At 38.4% G+C, this 18,947-nt stretch overlaps 2 long non-coding RNA genes across 2 annotated transcripts; both read left to right on the forward strand.

The window, feature by feature from the left end:
- Positions 1–6,054: 6,054 nt before the first annotated feature.
- On the forward strand, positions 6,055–7,144 carry LOC311041308. Its single transcript, XR_014600394.1, has 4 exons — positions 6,055–6,137; positions 6,643–6,763; positions 6,949–7,008; positions 7,105–7,144. It is a non-coding gene; the product is annotated as an uncharacterized lncRNA (long non-coding RNA).
- Positions 7,145–12,015: 4,871 nt separating this feature from the next.
- Positions 12,016–13,843, forward strand: LOC311041305. The gene is made up of 3 exons (XR_014600392.1): positions 12,016–12,095; positions 13,523–13,605; positions 13,772–13,843. It is a non-coding gene; the product is annotated as an uncharacterized lncRNA (long non-coding RNA).
- Positions 13,844–18,947: the final 5,104 nt, after the last annotated feature.

Here is an 18,947-nt window from a genome sequence, read left to right on the forward strand (position 1 = left end):
ATCACAGATCTACAAACTCTGTGAGCTTGTATATCTGCTATTTTTGAATGGCCAAAAGAAATAAAAAAAAATTGATGCGTTCCCGGTCTTAAAGGGTTAAGAAATCAACTCTTTTCAGTAGGCTACATGTGTTTGGTTGTAAGATGCCGTTTGAAATGGGTTCATGTATGAATGACTCATTATCATACCACACTATCTGTAGGCTACTCTGCATATTAACTGTGTTATTGTGCCATTTAATCGGCACCAATTGGTGCTGGGAGTCTGGGTGCGATTTCACTGGCGCTCCTGGAGCAAGTGTTGTTCTGTGACGTGTGACCCTACACATCCACCAATTCAGTTTCTACGTGCTGCTGGTCAAAAGATTCTCCTCTTGATCCACACTTAGTCCCAGTTTTGAGCCACGAAATGGAAAAAACAACTTGTGTTCCAGTAGAGATGTTATTTAGTCTTAAGTAGGGCTTTCATTTACAAAAACGGAACAAAAAAACATAAAAAGTTGAAGGATGTTGATACAAGATCTGCCCAACAGCAACGAATAAGAAATGTCTTACCACAAAAATAATTGTTTCATATAAGCCTATTTGTTTTTATGTTTTCAGACGCTGTAAGAAAGAGCCGCATTCAGCCTAGTCCTCTGGAATCTGATGTGGAAAAGGAGATAAAGGTGTGGCTGCGGAATTCGCGAGACAGAGCGGGTGGACGAAAGGAGCGTTTTCACCGACAGCTGGCTAGCAGTGAGGCCCCAGTGGAAGAGTAAGCTTTGACCATGAATACTTAAGTATAAATAAATATGTATGTATTTATGTATGTTAAAACATTTTTTTTAAATGTATTTCCAGGTGACAGGAGGTTGGAGTGGGTGACCATTGCATGACTGATGAACACGCCGTTTATAGCCACAGGGACACCACACCACTAACCCTGACCACACACTATTATCTGCCATCAGTCTGCAGCTTAATTAAATCAAATTTAAGATTTTTCTTCTGTTGTAGGATAGTGTCGCTTAGCGAAAATAGACTATCTACAAGCTCACAGTGTGTAGCGGTGTGTTGTGAGCTTGTTGGACATTTGCCTATGACATGCTCTAAATAGGGACGGCAGGTTGAAAGTGGTTAACTTAAAAACTATTTTATGTATTGTATTTAAAAAGTGGTTAACTTAAAAACTATTTTATGTATTGTATTTAAAAAGAAGAAAATGGATTGATTTCCCCTTTACCTACACACACACACACACACACACACACACACACACACACACACACACACACACACACACACACACACACACACACACACACACACATAATCTCTTTCCCCCGAGCATCCCAGAAGACCTGTTTGTGTCAAATTCAGTCAATATATATATATATATATATATATATTTACAGTGAGAGACTGCTGGGACAATAAGGACTGTAAAGGACTTTGTCCGGTTATTGTAATGAAGGTATATGGACAGTTTGTCTTTTTAATTTCTGTGTGAAACCTTATACTGTATGTCCACAGCCGTTTCTTTTCAAGAAATATTAAAAAAACAGCTTTGTTCCAATGCAGCTATGTTTGCTTTCCCTCACTTTATTTGTTTATTACTGCATGGAGAGCAACTGGGCCAGTGGTGACACAACAAACAGGATATGGTTCCTGTGGTCCAGTTTGTGATGCCTCACAACCTGGACCCTCGACACAGTAAAATTGATAGTGGTTATTTAACTCCGAGAGCGTACAAGTGTAACCAAATGGACTCGTAAGGGTACGCTCTCCAAGTACGCTCTCTGGGTTACAAATGGAAAAATTCACACTGAGGATTTTACTGTGTTAAGACTGCATCTCAAATCTTGCAACTTTAGAACGCAAATGATATACAACATCCAGAGGGAGTTTACCGTTTTACAAGGTCATTTATTTGATGTGAAATGTCACTCTGGTGACATTGAACGATTAGAAAAAGAGAATTGCCACTGAGAGTGTAGTTGTGTTTTAATGTGTGAACATTGGCTCTAGGCCAGTTCTATGATGACAGGGACTGGCAGTCTGGCACATGGAAGATGGGAACAAACTTTGTCATTTTGTCTCCTACGGTTTTAGAGGGGCCATTCATATAATGACAATAAGGTTTATTGTACATAGAAGTTCTACTGTGGGTTGAGTATTATACTGATATGAGGTGGTGATATGAGGTGGTGGGCCAGTTTCCTCTATGTGTAGAATAGATAATGAAAAGAGATAGTGTGTGACGAGGGTGAAATGAGGGGTTCTTAAAAAAGTTGTAATTGTTTTATTGGTGGCTAATGTATAACTGTTTTCCTCATTTAACCCCACCATCTTATTAATTGTGTGTCATTATATTTTGCACTGTATTATATTTTACAATTGTTTCCCCCCGGCTCATTCATTGAGAGACATTCACTGGCCGAGCGGCAGTCACGTGGTCACGCCCAAGGCCACGGTCATGGCCAATGTCCCGAGACAGCACGTCACCACGGGCGAATGACAGGAGAGGAGGTGTGGTTTCCCAGGTACAAGAGAGGAGGCGGGACAGTTGAAGGGAGACGCAGAGCCCAAGAGAGAGCAGAGTGACACTAGGGAGAAGGACAGCAGCAGGAGAGGTTGGGTACAGAGACACGGAGCAGTGAACGAATACGTGAGCGTAGACACACCAGCCACCTGGGAGTTTGGAAGCCGAGGTGTGCCTACCTACGAGGAAAAGGAGTGAGGAAGCAATCGAACCGAAGGGGAGGAAGAGAGCGAGACTAGACCATAAAAGAGATGACCATATGAGAGAGCGAGACCAGACCATAAAAGGAGCGCTGAGACGGAAAAGTGGCGATAAACGTTGCAGGCGCAACTAACTCAGCGCAGGTGTCAAAACCTGGCTGGCGAGTGAGTATTCGAACAACGCAACGTTTTTATCCTTGTACAACCACTGACTGAAAGCGATGCTGTATGGTGTAAATGCACAGTAAACTGGTCCAAGTTTCCATTACTTTCAGGCGGAGAGAAGAAGAAAAGAAGACAAAGACGACTGGCCTAAAATCCCCTTCCCTTACCCCCATATATGGACATGCAGAGTTTCCCCTGAACCAAACCCGTGTTGAGTATCCAAAAGCACTTTATTGGCACCGCACTTTACTCTTGAAGTAGTTGTTGCATAGAACCCCTGGTGACCCAGCCTGCACATTTTGCACAACTTTACAATTCATTTTATAGTTGTTTTGTAGATTGTTGTTTTGTGTTTAGATAGGTTTTATTAGTATAGTTGTTTATTTTGATTGTTTTTATGGCGCAGATGCCACCTGTTTAGGGCTAATAAATGATTTACTTACCTTGATCCATTGTATCCGTGTCCAGTTCCTCAAGGGATTTCTAAGTGTGTATTCTCAAAACCAAAGTATTGAACTTACCAGTAACTCGAACCTGTGAAGCCTGTGAAAGAAGTAAAGTGTATTCAAAAGGGGACTTTCCCTCTATAACAAAAGTGGCGTAGTCGACAAACAACCAAATTCAGATTGGACTCACAATAATTACGCACCCAGCACTTTATTGTGTATTTATATTTTATTGTTGTGAGTTTGATTCGAATTATTTATTAAAGAGAAGAGTGCAATAGCGCAAGCTAATTGCAAGTCAAATGTGATACAATTACGGCCTTGTTCACAAGTGCATATGCCTCCAAACCAGTGGAACTGTATCTGAAACTCAATTCAGGATGTGTTTATCTCCTTCTAAATACAGAATGTGGAGATGAGTTTAATAAAAATATACAGTATGTGATATATACAGTACGTGAAGATTAATGTATTCCAAATATACAGCACGCTTATATGAGTTCATTATAAATATACAGTATGTGGAGAATGGTTTATTCTATGTACAGTATTTGGAGATGAGTTTGGACATTCTTAAGCTACAGCAAGTGTCCACCTCTAAATCTCACAGGTCTCTGCAAGTCTCTACCAGTTCATTTTCATACTGTACTAACGTTAGAGGAATCCCAGTAGTACACTGCATTGTGTACTACTTGTGTTGTACTGTGTTCTATGGAAGTCCATAGGTCCAAAAATTAAATAATAAATACCTCAATGAAATAAATAATAAACACAATGATATAAATACAAAATACAATTAAATAAATAAGAAATACAAGGAAATAAATAAATGTATTTATTTATTGTGTATTTTTTTTTATATCATTGGGTTTTCTATTTATTTCTTTGTGGTTCTTATTTATTTCATTGTAACTTTTAATGTCAAACTATATATATTACATGATGCCACTTTTAGCTATTTAATCAAGTCCATAGGTCCAAAAATTAAAAAATTAATATCGCAATGAAATGAATAAAATCCACAATGAAATTAATAAAAAACACAATGATATAAATAAAAATACAATTAAATAAATAAATCTATTTATTTATTGTGTAATGTTTTTTTATTTTATTGCGTTTTATATTTATTTCATTGTGACTTTTAATGTCAACCTATATGTAATATTATTACATGTTGCCACTTTTAGCTATTTCATAAGGTACATTGGTCCAAAAATGTTATAACAAATACCACAATGAAATATATAAAAAACGCAATGAAATGAATACAAAATGCAATGAAATAAATAAATAAATTTATTTATTTGATTGTGTTTTTCATTTAATTGTGCTTTTTATTTATATCATTGTGTCTTTAATTATTTCATGCTGACTTTTCATAATCATGGCTTTTTCAAAAGAATGGCTCCATTAACCGAATCATGGTTTGACATCGCCGTCTGTCAATCAACAGGAACGGGGCGGGATCATGGGCGGGGTCTAAATTTAACACTCATTCAAACCAAAGCAACAGATTGTTGAGAAGCCGATTGCGCATGGAAGCCTATGATGGAAGCCCATTGGACAAGGAGTAGTTCCGGCTGAGCGGGGTTCACTTCCGGTTCACTTCCGCGTCTATGGTAAACATAACAATAACTCCTTATTTTTAACTATGAATAACCCACGTTGTATTCCGTGACCGTTTTAACTGCTTTAAGTTGTTATTTTTTTATTTACTATTGTTTGCCCCATGTCTTTGTTTCTTTGGTTAATTTATTTACCGATCGATTTTATCTATTAGTGTCTTCGACGTTTATTAGAAAGGGAAAAGTTGCTTGAATGCTGCACACAGAGAGAAAGAGAGGTAAAGAAATAACGCAACAACTAATTTGGTAATTAAACGTTTGTTATGTGTTTGTCAGCGGGGTCTTTAAAGGCTTTTGGGCTGTATTGCATGTAAAAAAAAAAAAGTTTACTGTTAGTTAGCCACAATAGTATCAACGTGGGATCTGTTAGACCCACGTTGACCGTAGACTTGAACGTTTTGTGTTGATCTGGTAAGCTGTTGGTTTAGCCTATATTCTCATTTATTTATGCATATATATCAGAGCTTGATATGACACATATCAATTAATTGGTGTTTGTTATTATGTTAGCTGCGTACTTTTGTTTACCTGCATGTAATGGAGTCTGAATGCTTTCTGTGTTCTTAAAAAACACAACGTTGTTACTAGATACGCATTTAAAGTTTATGGATGATCTTGGACAGGGGTATTCAACGGGGGGTCCTCAGACTTACTACAGGGGGTCCGCCAAATCTTTGTGTAATAGTATTATATTTTTTTACTTTAACCACTTGAACCCTGGCATCCCTTTTCTGATGAGAACTTTAGCCAAAAATAGCAGATCTGCGAGGCGTTGTGAGCTTGTAGATCAGCTATTTTTGGCAAAGACTTAAAGGTGTAGAGGGGGGAAAAGAGCAGTAAAAGTTTATCTGAAACACAACTTACAATATAATATACAATATAGAGGGGGGTCCCTGCTTCATCTCTCTCTCAGCTAGGGGGTCCTTGGCCTGAAAACGTTGAAGACCCCTGATCTAGGATGTAAAATGATATGTGTACACTTGGATGCATGATAAATGGTGGATTATCTACCTAAACAACCAGTCACATAGTGTTGTGACCTTGTAGATCTGCCATGTTTGAATTAAAATATTAATAACCTCCTGTTTCTGTGTGGAGGGGAGTCCTGACAATCAGAAAGCCTGCATGGATACATGTTCAGACACCAGCAGATACAGGAAGGACAGTGGTGACAGGTATTGTTATTACAATACACCAACCTCACCAAGTCAAATATACTTCTATGTGCAAGACATTGTACCTAAAATAATGCAGCATTCTTTATGTGTGATTCTTCTACACTCTGCAGCCCTGTCTCTCCCTGTACCCAAACTATTATGGCATGTTGTATTCTGTATTATTACATTACATTTTCTTTGCTGTGAAGTGGAGCCATCCAGCTCAGTCCCTGTGTCATCTTCAGTGACACCACAAACTTATGTTTGGCTGGAAAGCATGCAAGCTAGGTAACATAAGAATGACAGAGCTTGCCTTTTATTTTATAATATGCATCGTTATTCTTTGCATGTGTTGATAACTATATTCATTTCATAAAGATAAGTTGGCATTAACTTGTCTGTTGTACTTGCTGTAATAGTATTTTATTTATAAACTGCTCTTATTCTCCCAGACCATCTGCCCTTCTGAAGCCTCTGTATGTCAACATTATTTTATAGTATTATTTTTATGATTTAATTTAAGCACACCGCCATACCCACTGGCTCAACAGCTGGCACCAGCAGCACAGCCTCTGCCCTTCCACACCCTCCCAGACCCTCTCTCCCCAGCCATCACCCCAGTAGCAGTTAAGCAACAGCTGGTGGTAAGTGTTTTGTCACAGGATCCATCATCTGTTTAACTTGCATAATGTTGTGAATTGTATGTTTTATTGTGTAACCCCCCCCCCTCCTCCTCCTCTTTTTATTGTATATCCACTCCCCATCATCACCATTTCAGCCTACTTCCTTCCTCTACACCTCACCCTCACCACTGTTTCCACTGCTACAGCTACTGTTCCTGCTGGGCTACCTGGGGTGATCCAAGCAGCACCTGAGCAGCAGCTGGTAAGTATTTGTTTACATTGACAGATGTGCCATTTTCTGATTGTGATATTGTGTTTTTGAATTTGATTTGATGTATCATATATTTACCAGGCTGTGGAAGTGTGCAGTATCCCAGGGATGGACAGAGTGGATAGGCTGGCAGAGTACTTGTAAAACTTTGTAACATTCTTTTTTAAATCTGAGAGATGCAGAAGTGCTTATCCACGCTTTTATCACAAGCCGGCTAGACTATTGCAACTCTTTTTACAGGACTACCAAAACAATCCATAAGAAAATCACAAGTAATCTAGAATTTTAACCAATACCAGAAGATCACATTAGTCCAGTCCTGTCAACTGGCTAGATTTTAAAGCACTCAATACCTTAATATGTCAATGATTCTATACAGGCTCTCCTACTAGTGGTTCCCAATGCCTCTCATACTGTAAGAACACCGGTGAGGCTTCTTTTGACCTGGACATTCGCAGCACCATTCAGTTGGTATGATATGATTTCTGTCTTTTACAAAATGTCTTGGTTTTTAGCCGTGATATTTGCACCTAAAAATGTATTTGCATACAATAATACACACACCCTCAACAGCCAATACCTCCTCCACACTCTCTTCCACATCACTTGAAATGTATGGGTCTCTAGTGTAAACCAGCAATTAAGCTACATTTTTACCTAAAACTGATACAAATGTGTGATCATAACAAACATTTTTGTGAATGTTAAATGTACATTTGTTACTTTTGTCACCAGCTCGAAGGCGATGCAGAGCTGACGGAGGAGGAGGTGGCAGGTGTTAACCAGCTGGCCCTATCATGGGACATTGACGTCTTCTCCCAGACCAACAGAAGATGGCTCTATGACCGTCTTCTCCTCTGTGCTGTGAGTACTGATGTGCTAACACACTAACAGTGAATAACGGATGCAGAGTTATTTTGATGTCATGATTCCACCACACCCCAGGTAACTATGATTTCTGATTTAGGTCATTCGGCGAAGTAGCAGACAGATCAGGCAGCTGAAGAAGGGGCTGAAGGACACCCAGGTCTGGGGTCTCTTCACGCAGAGACCAGACACCATTCCCCTTATGTTCCCGAGGGACTGTGAAAGTGCACCCACAGCAGAGGTAACGGTCATTCACACAGGAGCTGTCCACATCGTAGTTGCAACACCATCCATTAACCGCCCATTCATCCAATCATGAAAGCAGCCTATCTGATTGTATTAAATGATGATAAACTCACCAATATTGCAGATGCATCACACTTCAGGGCAGCACTCAAAGAAACTGGTTTGACACAGGGCTGCACCGCTCTGCTTTTGTTTTGGCTATTCTATCAATTGCATTCGATTCATCTTATTTTAAAGTTCATTTTAAATTAGCCATCTTTATTTTTGCAAGAAATCAATTAACCACTAGCATTAGTTTCTAATGTGGTGCACAACAGTGTCGGGCAAAAATGGTGGAAACCGCAGGTCTACAAGCTCACAGAACATTGCGATGTGACATGTGGTTAAAGACAAAACTTCTCTTTTTGCAGTTCATCATCGAACACATAGTGTGGCCAGTCCTAGATGAGACTGCGGATGACTACGACGCCCAGTGCACTCTGGATGAGAAGTGCAGAGTGGCAGGGTACCTCCGGACATACATCGAAAGTGGTAATCATTATAACTTATTGGGAGCAGTAGTGGACCTGAATGCTATAATCAAAGTGAAAATGGGAGACAGCATTTGTAAACTGATTTGACAAAGGGGCCATTTTCAGTCATTGCTACAATTTTAAAGGGGTGGATGTGATCATGGTTAGTGCACAATGACACTTTGGTAGTGGTAGGTCTGGGTTGTGTAGTTACCTGGCAGTGGTGACATGAATGCTTAAAAGTACAAATTATGAAGTATTTTTTTTTATATCAGTGCTCTCCTTCCTGTATTTAAATTTAGAACATTCAATGTAAAACAAAACCTGACAGCTTTCAAAAATGGTAAAGATAGCAGATCTCCCAAACACATCGTGATGCATTGTGAGCTTGTAGATCAACTATCTATCTTGTGTTAATTCTTGGTATTCCTTTTTCACCTTCATTATAGCTTCCTCTGAAAAGCTGAAGGAGCTGCTCAAGTTCTGGATCGCGTGGAATTCGATGAACAACAAGATGCAGGAGATGGTGGTACAAGTGGTCCACAAGGCTCTTCCGACGTCCTCCACGTGTTTCCAAACCCTTCGACTGCCAGCCCACTACGAAGAGTATGACGTGTTTGTTCATGAATTTGAGGCCTGTATTGCCACCAGTGACACTGGCTTTGGCATGGCGTAGGGTGTGACTATGCGCCAGTGATGGAGATACTGCAAGGTAGAAGTACTCTGTTACAAGTAAAAGTCTGGAATTCAAATTTACTTGAGTAAAAGTACAAAAGTATTGGTACTGGTGGTGTTATAGGTACTTAAAGTAGCAAAAGTACTAAAATGTTCCCTTTTCAAATAGCCTTGGTATAAAATGGGGATAACGTGGTTAATGTGTGTTTTATAATGTGTTTTATAATGTAATCGTTTATATCTGCAAGTAAGTTTTCAAATAATTGTAGTGGAGTAAAAGTACATTATACAATTATAATGTATTGAGGCTTATTAGCCAGGGTTAAGCTGCTACTATAAAATTGCACTGTTCATATACTTTCCCTTAGTGAAACTCCTCACTAATTACAGAAAGCGATTTTACTGTTAGTTTGGACTCCTGTTCAAAACTTTGCACTTATTTTTTATACGTTGTCAAATTTGTTTATTTTCCATGTTCCTGTTAACTTGCACTATAGACCAATTATTTGTTTACCAACATTGAGACTGGATGCACAGGTAATTGCGTCAATTCTCAACCTGTTTTTTCTCAACCCCCTCTTGTGTGTTGACTGTTGAGGCGCGTCCTAGCGAGACCTGACAGACTGGGTTTCATTGAGCGCATACTGGTTCTTATCAATGTGACGTCATCTGTTAAGGGGTCTATTGAACGACCCGAGTAAACTTGCACTACAAAAATGCACTGACTTTGAATGTTAATGGCATTTAATAAATAATTCTACCTCAACTTTGCTCTGTCAATTTCTGCAAGGTTATGTGAAACGGGAAAGATGAGACATGAGGTAGTGTGGGTAAATGACTGTACCTGCTAAAATGTATTCAAAGTAAATCATGGGACATGAAAGTACACACTGTATTTTACAGTTTTTCCATAGTCAAGTATAGAGTAAAATGGAGATGGAGTAATCTCACTAGTGAAATAACTTGGGGCAATTGTTTGTGCTGCCAGTGACAATCCCAGTACACTCCCACACGGAAAGGAAATATATGAACATATATGCCAATATATGGCAGGTATATGCAGAATATATGCTGCATATATGTCATATTCAGGTTCATATATGTGCATATATGTTGATATATAGGGAATATATGTCTCATATATAGCTCATATATGTTCACATATATGCCACAATCAGGTTCATATATGTGCATATATGTTGATATATAGGGAATATATGTCTCATAGTAGCTCATATATGTTCACATATATGCCACAATCAGGTTCATATATTTGCATATATGTCATAAATGCCTACATATATGCCTACATATATAGCTAATATGTATTTGACTTTTTGCATATATGTCATACATAATGCCTATATATATATATAGCTCATATCTCCCTTTTTTATTTGCAAGGTAATATGTGCATATCAGTCCAAAGTTATATAAGAAAATGTATTCATTATTGTATGTATTTCCATTCAATGTAGATTGTGGTTTGTGGATTGTGGAATTATAACATAAAGACAATATTGTTTAATTAGGTCTGCTGCCACTCTTACTTATTTTAAAACACAACTAAAGACCTTTCTGTTTTCCATTGCCTTCTAGAGGCACAACAATTTAAAATGTTTTACATGATGTGAACATACTCATCATTATCAGTTATTATTATCATTAGTAGTTGTATCCTTCAACTTCTTGTTTATGCCCCAACTGCTATACAGGTTTTGTAGCAATTTTGTAGCAATTATGGAAATATTAGACCCTAATTGTCGAATGTTTAAGAATTATTTTTTTTACATTTTGGACAAAATAGCCAATTTACATCTTTTTTTTTTTAATATAATTTTTATCCCACGATTTTGTAACCCACATTTTTTCACCCAGTGCCAATTGCCTATGTAATCCTGGGCACTACCTACCCTCTGCCAGCCTAGGGAGAGCCCAAGCTGAAGCTCATGCCTCCTTCAATGCATGAGGAGCAAGCAGGCCGCTTCTTATCACCCGACAGGGGGGAGTTTCCCTGGTTGGACATAGCGCGTGGAAGGAACACGTTATTCCAACCAGTTCCCTTCTCCTCCATCAGGCGCCCCGGCTGACCAGGGGGAGGCAGTATAGTGACCAGGATTACTACATGTTTTTGTGAGGGTATTAACTACCCTAGGAGACACGGGGAGAACATGCAAACTCCACAATTTACATTGAGGTGTGCAGATCCCATGCCGTGCCCATCTATCCTGTTACTTACAGCAGTGGTTCTCAACCTTTTCATGCCGAGATCCCCCAAAATAATCATATTTGAACTGGGGACCCCCAACCCTAATATGTATTTGGAATGTAGGAGTTGATGCATTTAGTTTGACTCCACAGATCAATATTGTGAAAATAGCCGATCTACAAGCTCACAACAACGGCTTGATGGGTTATGTTTGCCTCTTTCTTATATTTTTGGCAATTTGGCCAATGTTTGACCATTTTTTTGTATAGTTTGTTGATTACTTTTGATGCAGTAATAGTCTTTTTCTTTGCTTTCTTTTATTTATTTTTTAGGTATTAAAAAGTTTACTTAAATTTTACTTCACTGTCATCTGGGAAACTCCCCAAAATCATATGGGGACACCCCTGTGGTTCCCGACCCACAGGTTGAGAACCACGCTCACAGAAATACGTCACGCAGCTCTGGGCGGAGCCTATTCGTTTTGAATTCGTCAGGTGGATCTAACGTCTGTCGGCGAACATTTATTTACAAACAAATCGGGTGCTTCCGTGCTTCTACTCTACTAGATAGCAGGTAAGTTCTTTAATTAGTTTATGGAATTATGTTATCCAACTTGTTAGTATCGTAAAAGTGCAATTATATTAGCGTATTAGCCATGGATCACACGACGCTCCGTCATGAGCGTCATGGCTGAACTGCAACCTGTTTTTTGTACTTTCTCTATTTACAACCTGTACATCCACATACACGTTCAGATTTTAAATATAAAGTGCTTACTCCATGGCCACGGATGTTACAAGTCTACTAGGGCACTCGGAAATACCTGTATTGTCTGTATTGTTCAATAAAAAGCATTTTAATTCGATCGGTGGCCATTTTTTCCGTATTTCCTCATGCTTTCAACTACGCGACCCTATTGGTTGGGAGGTGTACTGCACTCTGATACATTATAACTCTATGACACAATGGCCACCGATCGGATTAAAATGCTTTTTATTGAACCATCCGGAATAATACGAGTACTTACACCCACCCGAAGTGAATTGTAACATCCGTGGCCAGGAGTTGAGCACTATATATCTGAAATCAGAACGTGTATGTAGATGTAGGGCCGTAAATGGATAAAGTGCAAACACCAGGTTGAAGTTTCGTCAGGACTGTCATGATACAGTGATTCGCTCCGGTTCAGCTTAAATTATGTTTTGTCGTAAGACTGTGTTGGCACTCCCAAAAATCACTGATCTACAAGCTCACAGCGACGCATTGTGAGCTTGAGATAAGGTTTTTGGGTTGTGTAACACAGTCTTAGATATTGCATTAGCATATTCATTTCTCATGTTTCAGGGCTAATTCATTTCCATGTGGTGCATAATGAGTGTTTATTTCAGGTATAAATCAGTCCACCTCAGTGAGCTAATGTTGGCGTTTGTTTTAACTGTAATTCATTATTATTATTATTATTATTATTATTATTATTGTTATTATTATATCTGTGAATTTTGAACCTACAGAGACAGTAGCTAACAAAAGCAGGTAATGGTTCTCAAAGTGAGCACCAGGGGCCCCCAGGGGTCATTGGGGGGTTTCTAGGTGGTCCCCTGGTAAAGCATCAAAATCAGTTTAACCACTTAAACCCTATACAAAGTGCCTATTTGAAAATAGCAGATCTACCAGCTATTAAAAAACTAAAGAACACTGTAAACAATATGTGTGGAATGTTTTTGAAGCACTTTTGTCAAATCTTGAGTCTGCATAGCCAAGTACATACTAATTAGGGGGTACTTGACATGAACATGTTTGAGAACCACTGATTTGTATAACATGAGTTCATTATTCAGTTCTGCATTGTGCATTGTGAAAACGCCAAGTTCATCAGAAGAACTGAATGAATTATGAGAAGGGGGTACGGTGGCGCAAATTATGAGCAATCTGATGAGTTAACATTACTTTTTAAATTACTAACACACAAATAATGTTTTAAAATATTTCTACTATCACAGTTGCTGAAAGAAACACCTGGCTGGCAGTGAGCACCAGTGCAAAGACTGGACACGACAAGAAGAAGTGCGAAGACGATTTTCAGGTGAAAAGAATATCTGCTGCTACATGATGTCTTTACTTGCATTAGTCTGATGATGTCTTTATTTTTTATTTAATTTTGGGATACTGTGTACTTTCGTTTGATACTTTTTTTGTTGTTGTTTGACATTCTTCTCCTCTAAAATAATAATCATGAAATATTTCTTAAGGTGGCAAGCCAAAGCGAGGTGAAGGGGATCAGCTGGAAGCCCTGGACGCTGAGAAAAAGACAGCCATAATTGGTGAGTAAAAACAAAAGAATTGAGAAAGGAAAATGGGTAATAGTAATAGCTGATGCCTTAAGTTGGCTACTTTAACATCCCTGTTTCACTATTTATTAGCTATCAGTGGAGACGGCATCAGGTAAGCATCGACACCATTGGTATCTTGTACGGCTTGGCACCTACTGTAGGGTGATCATACACCAACTTTCCAATTGCTCACTTCCTGATCACAGGATTCTAATAGATCTGGCTTAGTCTGCTTCCACTGTGGTGGTCCTCTGTGTTAGAACATTGTTAGAACACCGGCATCTTCATCCCTCCTTCACCCATACTCACGCAATGACCAGACCATGCCTTTAATTCATTTTCATTCATGCCTTTAATTTATTTGTTTGATTGCGAAGCATATCTTATTGCTCTTACTGGTAAACAACCTGTGCTGATAATCTGTTGTTCGTACAAGTGCAGTTCATGTGATGTCAAACATACCATGAGATCATTTGACAAGTTGTCACTAATAATTGTAAACTTGGACAGACTCAATAAATGCACTGAATTTTCAGAAAGTTCTATATAATTCTAATATTAAGAAAAGATCATGACTAAAATCACTAATCAAATTGTTCCTCTTGCCATGGAGTGGAATGCTTGGAGTCTATATTAGACTGAGCATTTGGTCCTGTCTTCTAGCTCATTATCTCCCTTTCTCTTCTCTGTAGAGGCAACACAGAAGTGGCCACATGCAACCAAAGGCCAGCTGGGTACAGCCATCAATTCCAAGCTGACAGAGCTCCGTTATCGCCAAAGGCAGACTAAGTGAAGAAAGCTGTGCTCCAATGTTTTGTGAGCTTGTAGATTAGCTATTTTGTCTGTTTTATATTGAAACTCAAATATTGAAAACATGCCCATGATGGGAAAGAAAGCTGTGCGCCAATGTTTTGTGAGCTTGTAGATCAGCTATTTTGTTTGTTTTATATTGAAACAAAAATATTGAAAACATGCCCATGATGGGAAAGAAAGCTGTGCTCCAATGTTAATTGTGAGGTTGTTGATCAGCTATTTTGTTTGTTTTATACTGAAACAAATATTAAAAACATGCCTATGATAGGAAGGATGTGGTAGAGGCGTGAACAATATATATATAATTTGTTTTGTTTTTCCTGAATAAATGAATGTTAATGACTTTTAGATTTGTTTTTTATTTATTTATGTAGGTAGGTATATGCATGTATTCCTGAACAAATGTAAACATATATGACATATATTTAACATATATATTAAATACATATATGTGCATATTTAACATATATATTGAATACATATATGTGACATATTCGAAATTGGCCGCCTACATATATGTTCTAAACATATATAGACATATATGTGCATATATGTACATATATGTAATATACATATATGTGACATATTCGAAATTGGCCACCTACATATATGTTCTAAACATATATAGACATATATGTGCATATATGTACATATATGTAATATACATATATGTAGGCGGCCAATTTCGAATATGTCACATATATGCTGAACATATATGTGACATATATTTTAAAAATGTATGTTCATATATTTCCTTTCCGTGTGGGCTAGCAACAGTGAATTTAAACGTGAAATACAGAAACGGAAACATATCTGCCACCACAAGCTCTTTCAAGTAGTGACATCAAGAGATGGGTATCCATATGCACAAGGGTACATCTTTCACATGGGCATTACATGTAAACAAACTGGCACGACTGCAACGTTGATGCCAGTTAAATAATTGTGTGGGTACTCATTTTGTTGTGCAAGGGGATGGGCTAGTTACTAGATGGGCATTCCAAAATGCTCCAAATTTGATACAAAGCTAGAAAATGTATAAGCAGACAGGTTCTGTTGAGAAATGGGCCGATTTTCCCAATTAAAAAATAGAATTACACACAATGACTTTTCAAAAGCTCCCAGTCCAGGCTTTATTCTAGATTAACATTTTCACAGTCTGAAGATATGTCTCACACGAGGGTCAACACATGCCTTGTCTATTGCTGATGAGATCTCTGTAAGATCTAATAGCCATGTATGCAGAAAAGTGTTCACAATAAGCCATGACACTATTCTACTACTATTCTATGTTTTGTGTCGGTATTCATCTGGCAAACAAGTTAATTTGTACCCGTTGTCATTCAGGTACTGCTCACATAAGTCAGTCAAGTATAATTTAGAGAATGTCTACAGTTCAAGATAAACTGCCAAGGCCATATGGAACATTAGAGTCTGGCAGATATTTAAGTTCTTGTTCACTACATTGGTGAGGGAGTTGGATCTCGATGTATACGGTAAATGCCCTCCCAGTCCGCACCAGTCTTGATCAACCTGAAATGATAGAATATTGAGAATTTTGATCATCATTTGATATATATTCTGTATACATATAAAATATGTTTTGAAGTCCTTTCTTTAATTGCCCCAACCCAACCTGTCTCCCTCATAATATTTACCCAAGTGAATAATTCCAAATCATTTGGTTCACTAACATCTCCTTTGATATTAATATCTACGCTTGCCACAATTATGGTATACTACGCACCAGTTAATATTTCAAATTATATGAATATATTAAAAAAGGCATCCAGATTTCTTTGGAATTCTTTACAGTTTCAAAACGTGATGATGACAAGTAACGTTTTTCATCTCCATTTCAGGTTAAGGTGGGATGTTATTGTTATGTCTCGAGTGAGGTCAAAGTTAGGGTTATGTTAAGGTCAGATCAGATCCATACAGTTAACTCTCCTCTACCTACCACCATCTAGTATATGTTGTGATATCGATTGTGATTGGTTGGTGCACGTACTGAAGGGTTTGTCATCAGAGTCAGTGTGGTGGAAGTCCTGTGTATGTTTACATACAGCAGTCTGTTTAATCAACTCCATGTTACAGCACATCATCATCCAGACTAATTGTGCACAGTGCAAAACACAAGACAACAGTAAAATTGCACTTCCTTGTACATTATCTTACTTTGATATGTAGCCCTCTGGAGTTGCTGGAGTACAGATCAGAATTCCTGTAAGAAAACAGTGTCAATATGATCATTACACAATATAATACGTTCGTTTGAACAATCTGTATAGGGTCGAGTATGTTATGGTGTGGGGGAGCTTGAATATTAATTACGGGTACAGAACTGGATAACCTATACCCATGCCGTGACCAAATGCAATCGCGCATAAAAACAAAAAGTTTGTATGCAAAATACTACTGTGCATAACAATACACCAGCAATTGCACATCAATCAAAGAATCAGCGACATTCATGATATTATTGTTATCGTTCGGGTGGTTGTAACTGTTGCCTCTGGAACACCCGAGAGTTAAAGAGGGAGATTAAGCCTAGGGAAGCCTTCTGATAGCACTGATCGCACAGGCCAATACAAACTAATACGTGAGTGCGCTCCCAGTGCGCATTTCCTAACGCACCAGAGAGAGCTCGCCTCACACAATTAAGAACACACAAAAGAACGCGCTCATTTCTGGTGAAAGAACGTCATGAGTATGACTGATAATAATATGACGATGATGATGAGATGAGACCCGTGCGCGGCACCTGATATGTAGCCGAAACAATTGACTGCGGTAACGACAGCCGTCAGCCGCCTGGCTCACGTTACCGCAGTGGTTTCCAGCCGCGTATTATTACGCATGGAGTAAATTCTATAGGCTACAGGTCAGGAAGTGAATTTCACATGCAGGCTGTATACACACACACACAATAATGTTAATCAAACTGTCTATAGCTCAATGCAGTACATGCACACCTGACCTGTAGTACAGTACCTAGTGTACAGGTCCTGTACACTAGGCTATAGTAAAGTCAGTCAGCGACAGAAACCTCACCGTTGGTCACCAGATCCATACATCACCATGGCGCATCAGACGAACGATACAAATGAACTGTAACGCACACATAGCCTAGGCCCTAGGCGACTGTACATACTAGCCTAGCCTACTATTCTTGGGAGGTGCTATAGCACTGCTTTATAAAGCACCCTCCTAGCACAGCCTATAGTATTACTACAATATAACTAGGTCTACCGGGTAAGCCTTTAACTTAACACTGATTGAAAAGAGGTTTTTGCATCTTCAGATCAAAAAACACTAACGTTATGGATTGCAGGCTGCAAGCTTTTGCATTTGCTATAATAACACACGTGATTATTCTATTGTAAACTCACCTCTGACCATTTTATGCCAGTCTCCTTCGAATAGTACGAGGTGAAACTCCAAAGACACCAGTGATCTATTGGGTTGACAGTCACTGGCTAGATGTATATGGAGTATATCCAGTGGACTTTCCAGCGTCGGATGTCCAACACCAGTGGCGGCCAATGACACGGTCACGTCTTCTTTGACATTCTCCATATCAACTCGGTGTTCAATCGCTTTTAGAGTATTGACTATTTGCTTATCAGCATCTATATCTTGCAAGAGCGCATACTCCCCAGCATTTCCAAGAGATCTTCAATGCGCATTAAAATAGCATCTGCAGATAAACTGGCATTCTCCATCTGATCTGCTAAAGTAAACATCGCATCCCTAACTCATTCAAATCTGCCATAACTTTACTTCATTAAAGATTATAATACTTTACCTACATATAAAAAACACTAGTGACATATTTACTGGGATTTAAAAATGGCGGAGGTGGTTTGCAGACAGACCAAAATAATCGAGAGCAAGGGATTACCCAATCAGAAAATAGGTCCCGCCCTATGGTCCCGCCCCGTTCCTGTTGATTGACAGACGGTGATGTCAAACCATGATTTGGTAAATGGGAAGCCATTCTTTTGAAAAGACAGCATGAAATAAAAAAAAACATTTAATAAATACCAAAAATAAATAAATAAAAAGCACAATTAAATGAAAAACACTAAAAAATAAATAAATGTATTTATATATTTATTTGCATTTTTTATTTATATCATCATGTCTTTTATATATATCATTGTGGTATTTGTTATAACATTTTTGGACCAATGTACCTTATGAAATAGCTAAAAGTGGCAACATGTAATATATGTAGGTTGACATTAAAAGTCACAATGAAATAAATAGAAAACCCAAT

The sequence above is a fragment of the Gymnoscopelus microlampas genome (assembly GCF_963454915.1).
Source record: "Gymnoscopelus microlampas genome assembly, contig: SCAFFOLD_26, whole genome shotgun sequence".
In the NCBI taxonomy this organism is placed as follows: Eukaryota; Metazoa; Chordata; class Actinopteri; order Myctophiformes; family Myctophidae; genus Gymnoscopelus; species Gymnoscopelus microlampas.